Source organism: Condylura cristata, unplaced genomic scaffold, assembly GCF_000260355.1.
Source record: "Condylura cristata isolate star-nosed mole 26May11 unplaced genomic scaffold, ConCri1.0 scaffold00010, whole genome shotgun sequence".
NCBI lineage: Eukaryota > Metazoa > Chordata > Mammalia > Eulipotyphla > Talpidae > Condylura > Condylura cristata.
The window spans coordinates 54586479-54594188 of record NW_004567111.1 but is presented as its reverse complement, the minus strand read 5'-3'; positions in this window follow the sequence as shown (position 1 = coordinate 54594188).

The following is a 7710-nucleotide window of genomic DNA, read 5'->3' as shown; positions in this document are numbered from 1 at the left end:
ATTTTAGTGCAGCTTACATTTTAGTGCAGCTTACATTTTAGTGCAGCTTACATTTTAGTGCAGCTTACATTTTAGTGCAGCTTACATTTTAGTGCGTAGTCTTGCAAGGGATATGATTGCAAAATCCTGGTAGCATTAATGAGCATGCAGTGATTGAAGACATGGAAGAAACTTGGTAAGGCTAGTGCATAGTGAGTAAGGGACAACCTGGTGCTCGACAAGTAGACAAAAACCAAATTTTGTGGAGGTCTAGAGCTATGTTATGGGCTGTAGTGCTGATCATAACATCAACTATTGAAGAATTTGAAGTAGGAGGACAAGAGCCCTCCCTGGTAGTGCAATGGATAAGGACACAGCAGTGCAAGCTAGCCACAGCTGCTTCAGTGCTAGTTCGATCCCGGGCCCCAGAGGTGACTCCATGGTGCCGCGGACCTCTCCTGACCCATCCGCTGCTCGCCTCAGGAGTGTACTTTGTTGATCTGCCTGTTCTGTCACCCGCTCTGTCTCTGGTGAAACGTCATCTCACTGCCCATGCACCTCTGGCCTGTACCCCAGTTCTGTATGCATAAGTAAATCTTTTAAAAAGTAGGACAAAATTATTGTATTTGTGATCTGCAAAAATTGCATGTGGGATGGAAATTGCAAATTTAATGATTAGAGCAAACTGAATAGTCTGAACATGAGCGGATGGTAACTTGGAGAGGAGGGGTGATTGTGTGTGAAAATGAATAGATGAACAGAATGTTGACACCTAAAATGCATTCAAACAGGACAAAGTAAAGAACATGGGTCGTAGAGGGGAAGAAGAAAAGATGGCTCCGGGATTTCAATGATAGAACCATTTACTGGATGAGAACAGGTTTGGGAGAGTGTAGAATTGTAATCACTATCTTGACTTCAAGTGGTACCTTCCGGAGTCAACCTCGTGTTGCCATTTGAGAACATGCACTGTGCTGCACTGAATTACGTAACTCACATGTGGTAAACATGGCGTAAATATCAATCAAATAAATTACTTCATAAAATATTAGCCATTTTCTGTCATACTTGGAAAGGCAGGTGAGATCAATGCTCCAGACTCACAAAAAAATTATAAATAATATATTATTCATTTCTATCTTTAATTTTTGTGTAAGATTAAAACATCCAATTGTACTTCAAATAATTGAAGTGGCTAATCTATTTTATATAACATCTTCTAGGTTTATAATCACTGTAGTTTATAAATAGGCTGTTTCACATGTCAAATGTGGCATACATTCCTAGAGGTATGATTTTATAGTAAATAGGGTTTTTGACTCCCAGAACTTTCTTTCTCTAATCGAAGCACTTTCTGTAAGTTTGTGTTCCAACTCACTAGCTTGATTCCCCCAGTGGTTTCAGGGCACACTGTGGCTGCCGTGGCTTTGTGGTGATGAGATGTCACCCTCACACACTGAATTTAGAGAGGCAGCTTGTTTATGTGAAGAAACCCCATTGTCCTGGCTTTGCAACCATTAAGTTATATAACCTGCACTTAGCTAACTCAATTCTTCCATTTTCAGTTCCCTCACACACAAATGGCGATTACTCCCAGCTTCAAGACACTACAAATGAAGGCTTGCTTAGCCACAGATGACTTGATTCCTTGCTGCTTCCCATAATTGCTTCCTGGGGTCCCAGCACTAGGTTACTCTGAAAACATCCTTCCTTCTATGCCCAGCACACATCTTTCTGTGAGAAGCAGACTAAGACCTCTTCATGTGTTAAGCACTCAGGAAAGTGGCAGCTTGGAACATCTCCTTGTTGAACAAGGAGTGTTGGTGGGACTCTCTGCCAGCAACTGGTGCCAACACACACCGTGAGTGGTCCCATCCTTTCTGCTTGCTTGGTCTTAACCAAACACCTTTTTTTTTTTTTTCTTCAAATTTAACTGAGCCAGTACAGGGAAAGAGTGAAATTCTGACTTTGGAAGCAAACTGCCTGCCTCTGAGTCATACCACTTTTCAATTGTGTGCTGATGGGTAAGTTCATATTTCTGTGCCTAAGTTATTTCCTCTTCATATCTAAAATGTTAACCAGGTCCCTTCCTAATGGCACAACTCATTAAAGCTCAGCAATATGAAACTATCCACAGTCACTGCAGCACTAGCTTGATCCCCAGCCAGAGAGGTGGCACACATGGTACAGCAAACCTCTCCTGTCCCACCTGCTGCACCCCCAGTAGTGTATTTCAATCAATTCCCCTGTTCTGCTCCCCACTCTGTCTCCAGTGAAGCCTCTCACTCCTACCCTGCTCCCACTTCTGGCCTGCACACCAGTTCTTGTGCGAATAAATAAATAAATCTTAAAATAATAATAAGATGTTAACAAGATCTAATTCTGGACTTATGGCAAAGATTGCATAGATGTGACATCCTGAACTCAAAGACAAGGGAATATTATACATGGGGATAGAAAGCATCCCAGTAAGGCCCTGCCATGGGCCTCCTGGCATTAGTAGCAGCGAGAAGGGAAGGGGAAGGACAGGCTGAGGAGGGGAGTTCAGTGACTTTCTTTATCTACAGAACACAGCTCAGCATTCTCTCTGCCATTCAGATCCTGGCCCACTGGCCCTGGATGTGCTCTGCTTCATCTGTCAGTATCTCCCACCTTGTAAGCCTGACTGCTCTCCTAAACCCAACATGGTCTTCTTGAGAAGGTCTTTTTGTCCTGGTAGAAAAGGTGTTCTGGCCCTCCCTGGTAGTGTAGCAGGTTAAAGCACTGCACTAAGAAGCTAAAGCCACTTTAACATGAGTTAGATTCCCACCTGCCCCGGAGGTGACCACATGGTGGGACAGACCTCTCCTGACCCGCCCTCTCCGGATCTCCTCAGCAGTGTACTTCATAGATTTGCCTGTTCTGCTTCCCACTCTGTCTCTGGTGAAGCCTCTCATGGCCCTGGCACCTCTGGCCTGTACCTCAGTTCTGTATGCACAAATAATCTTAAAATAAATAAATAAATAAATAGTGTTCTATCAGCCTCATGGAATGTATACGCTGTTCCTTCCTCAAATTTTGAGAGTTCCCAACACCTCTTTACCTGCTTTTTTCTTTACCGCTGGAGTAGCTAATATTCTTACCTTGGCTTTTCTAATGGAATTTGATAACTTTTACACACTTTCTTTATTTTAAAACTTATATTCTCTCCTCTTCTATCAGAATCTTTTCTAGATGTCTCTATTCAAATTTACTAATTATTACTTCTGTTTGATCTGCTGTATTCCCAATGCATTCTACTTTGAGTTATTAAGCTCTTGAAAGTTAGATTTGTTTTTTTGTTTGTTTGTTTTTAGAATTTCATTCTCTGGTAAAGTAGTCCCTCTGCTCATTAATGCCTAAAGGATTTTTCAAGAGTTTACTGAATTTTTTCATAATACTTACTCTGAATTCTTTGGAAGATCACAATATCTCCTTGTTTTTGAGTTCAGTTGCTAGGAAATTATCATTTTCCCTTTATGATACCCTATTATTCAGACTTTTCATGATGTTTGATGAAATGAACCTCTGCCATTACATTTGAAGTAACAAAACTTTGATTTTAAAGGCTTCTGTTTACCTTGCTTCTAATGGTTAGTTCAGCATGCAGGTATTAGGAGCTTCCTCTGGGTTTTCCCAGAGCATCTCTACACAATGAGTTTATGTTTTCTCTGAACAGAGATGATCTGTCACTAAGACTGAGAGTAAAAGTATTAACAAAAAGAATGGGAACATGGGAACAGTATACACTAAACTCTGCTTAGCTGGGTAGAGGGGTCCTTAAGAGGGTCGGGGCAGGGAGGGTGATCCCAGACCTCTTGCCAGGATCCTAGAGTAGAGACCAAGAGGTGCATTCCTTCAAACCTTTGTCTACTTCCCTTTCTTTTCCCTTCTTCCAGTCAGTGTGGCCTCCGCTTGAAGGAAGCATTTGTCTCCACTGCTGCGGAATCATAGCCTAGAACCCCTACTCAGTACTTTACCCTCCTTCTCCTTTGTCAGAAAGGTCCATGATGTCCTGCTCTTGCCTTCTTTGCACCATTGCCTTGCCAGGTCCCCCTGCCCCCACACAGTGCCCTCACTCCACTGCAAAAAGTGTGAGAGGATTCACCAGAGACAGAGTGGGAACAGTACAGGCAGATCAATGAAGTACACTGCTGAGGGGAGCAGCAGGCAAGACAGAGAGGTCTGTTGCACCATGTGTGTTAGCTCCCTGGCTAGGGGGTCAAACATTTCTGTCAATAGCTTCATAGTGCTGACTTAACCCCTTGTGCCATCAGGGAGACCAGATCCGCCTACTTTTGCATGCAGAGATACATTGGGTTTTTGGCATGTTGTGCAAAGGGTTTTTTTTTTTTTTTAATTTTAAGATATGGCTGCCCACTTAGTTATAAAGGAAAGAGAAATAAGACTTCACATCAACATGATACTGACATCCTCCTTTGGGTCAGAATTATTTTCAGTAATCTATGAGGAGATGACAACATGAATGGTAACTCCATGAGAAGGTAGAACTTTAGCTTTTCTACTGTCACTCTGCCTTGGACAGGTATCCTTTCTGTACCTCAGTTTTCTCACTTTTCAAGTGCAGATATGAACAGTATTTATCACATAAGTTTGTGATGATGAATGAACATAGCCATATCTGCATAGTAACTGTTATATAATTTATTGCGATTATTATATAAGCATGATGTAATTTTCTAGGCTACAATATCTATTGCTGTGCCTTCCAAATACGTAGTTGGATGGCAGGTTGAGTGTGGGGTGTGTGTGTGTGTATGTTTGTGTGTTGCTAGTACAAACACTTTTACTAATTGGTTCTTGTTACTATTTGTATCTCTATGGCAATAATACCACACATCATGTAATTGGAATGGAATTATTAGGTAGAGACCTAAGTTCCTTCCACCACATGAAGCCTGAAATGTGAAAATTGATACTGTTAATATGCAGAGCAAATAAACAGTTTGCCAGAACATGTGTTCTTGGCTTTTTGTATGTAGGTCCTTCACTTCTAACAGTTTTCTAGAAAGCTTTCCAAAACCAACTTTCCTTGTTTTCTAATTGTGCTGAAGAGTCCACATGTTGAAAATTTTGTAAAGACATGTAAGTTTGAGGAAAATAAATTTTATGTCATGGCTAACAACTTTTGAGAAGAAAAAAACTTGAAGAATTATAATTGATTTCAAACAGGATTTTATAAGTACAAATGACCAAAAAGGCTAAGAAAACAGTTGTTCCCCCTAGACTCTGAAGTCCCCACTGCCTTATCAAGGAAGATTTCTCTTAGAGAAGAATCGCAGTGGTAAAAGGAGACAGATTTTTATTTCCATCTTGTCCATTACACTAGTGGGCAGAATAATATCATTTTTCTCCACAAAATAGCAAGAGGCAAGAAGATTTGGTTTTTTTCTCTCCTTCCTTTTACAAATTAGATCCTCATTCATGGACTATAACCTTGATGTTAAACTCAATTCTGAAAAATGTTTCAACCTTTTAAGCATGGAAATCATAGTTGGCATTAACTAAAAATAATTTTAACATATGAGCAACTCATGTGGGAGACAAAGTTCTTTTAAAAAATTTCATTTAAAGGACTCAACACATCACTTTCAAGCATCATATCTAACCCTTTATTTAATCACAATTATTAAAATTAATTATTACCTGAATGGGCAAAGGAAAAACTTCTTTATTCAATAATAAATCCTACTTTTAAAATAATGATTACAAACACCACTGAAGCAATAAAAAATAGGAGTAGCTTTTAAGCTATAAACTACATTTTAAATGTTAAATAATGAAAATGTAATTAAACAAAAAAAAACTTTAAAAGATTTAGAATCACTAGAATCTTTCAAAATGGTAGTAAGTCCTCAGAAAAGAAAAAAAGTTTCACTGGAGTTTTCCACTTTTGATGTAAAATGGAAATATCGTTTCAATTGGCAGAAATCACATCTATATTTTGCATAGCATATGTCATGAGAAATACCTTGGAAATCCTATGTTTCCAGGATTGACTGTCTGTTACTCCATGATTCAAACTCAGGCCTCAGCTTCCGTCCTTTCTGACAATACCAGCTCCTCTGCTTTTCATGCATAATTCTCTCTCCCATCAATGACTCAGATTCAAAATAGGTATGCAGCTGGGCTTATCTTATGCTTAACTTTCAAAATAAATGTTTTAATGTTGACACAATTGTCTTTGTGCGTGTGTGTGTGTGTGTGCACACGCAATAATGGGAAATTATTCCTGTCCCAATCAAAGAGCCACGATGTAGTAGTAGCAATTACTATTCTCATCTTTGGTTATTCATTCAAAACAACAGGAATGACCTAGTCATTGGCCTCTGTGCAATTCCTGTTGACCAGCCAGTATATTATACCTGAGTAGGAATTGTCTTAAAACCAGCCATGCTTTGATTCAGGCAGGTAGGACATTAGCTTCACTGGTCTGTTTCTGTCTTGTTCTATGGGTCAGTTTAATTCACAGGATGGGGATAAGGGAATCAAATATAAGCTTAAAGAGGTGATAATCTCTGCCCACAAAGAATTTACCACAGAAATAGTGAACTTGAAATGCAAACTACTAGCATAAAACAGGATGAAAAGAAATATCATTTGAAAGGAATTATAAAATATAGACAAACAAAGGAGAAGAACAACTTAAATCTCAGTGGATGATTTGGGAAATAGACACAAAGTTTGCCATTGCTTACACCTGCAAGACAGGTAGAAAAGATAGGACATTCAAACTGAGGAAGACAATAGCAAAAGCACTTCTGGAACTATATAAATGCTTTCCTGCACAAATACCAAGAAAATTCACCACATCTAAACCTCCCTTCCAAGGGACGTTGAATGGAACTCTTCAAGTTGAACTAAAAAGACACAAAAATATATACAAAATTCTGACTAAGGTGATAGTAAGACTCAAAATGAAAATGTTAATAGCATATTCACTGCAAAATTTTAAAGGTTAAAGGAAAATTGTATTAAACTATAATTCTAATTTTATAATGAAATCACAGGATAAAAACCATTGCATGATATCAAAAATAAAAAAAAGAATAAAACTTTGTAGGTATATGAAAAGAAGTTGTTATCAGCAATTTCCTGTGAAGTTTTCTGTAAATCTCATGGTGACCACAAAGCAAAAATCTAGAACAGAGTCATGAAACAAAATTCCTATGGAAAACCACCAACTTACAAAGGTAAACAGAGACAGAGGGAAAAGGAAATTACAGCAAGACAAAATAGCCAGAAGACAGAGGAAAAAAAACATTAGGAGTAAATCCTTACATATCAATTACCCCCTAAATATTAATGAATTGAACTCAATCATAGATTTAGCATGGCTGGATGAATATAAAAACAACTATATCCTGTCTATAGGAGAGTTAAACTCTTGCTGCCTACAGGAGACTCATCTAACTTTTTTTTTTTTTTTGTGCATACAAGTACAGGTGTGCTGAGAGGATTCACCAGAGATAGAGGGGAGCAGAACCGGCAGATTTACCGTGTACACTGCTGAGGGGAGCAGCAGGTGAGACAGAAGAGGTCTGCTGTGTCTTGTGGATCACTTCTGGGGTGGGGATTTAGGGAATTGAAATGGCAAGGAGGCTGAGGTGGCCAGCTTCTCAGTGCTGCGCTTTAACCTGCTGTGCCACCAGGCAGAGCCACATCTAAACTTTTAAGATACACATAGGTTCA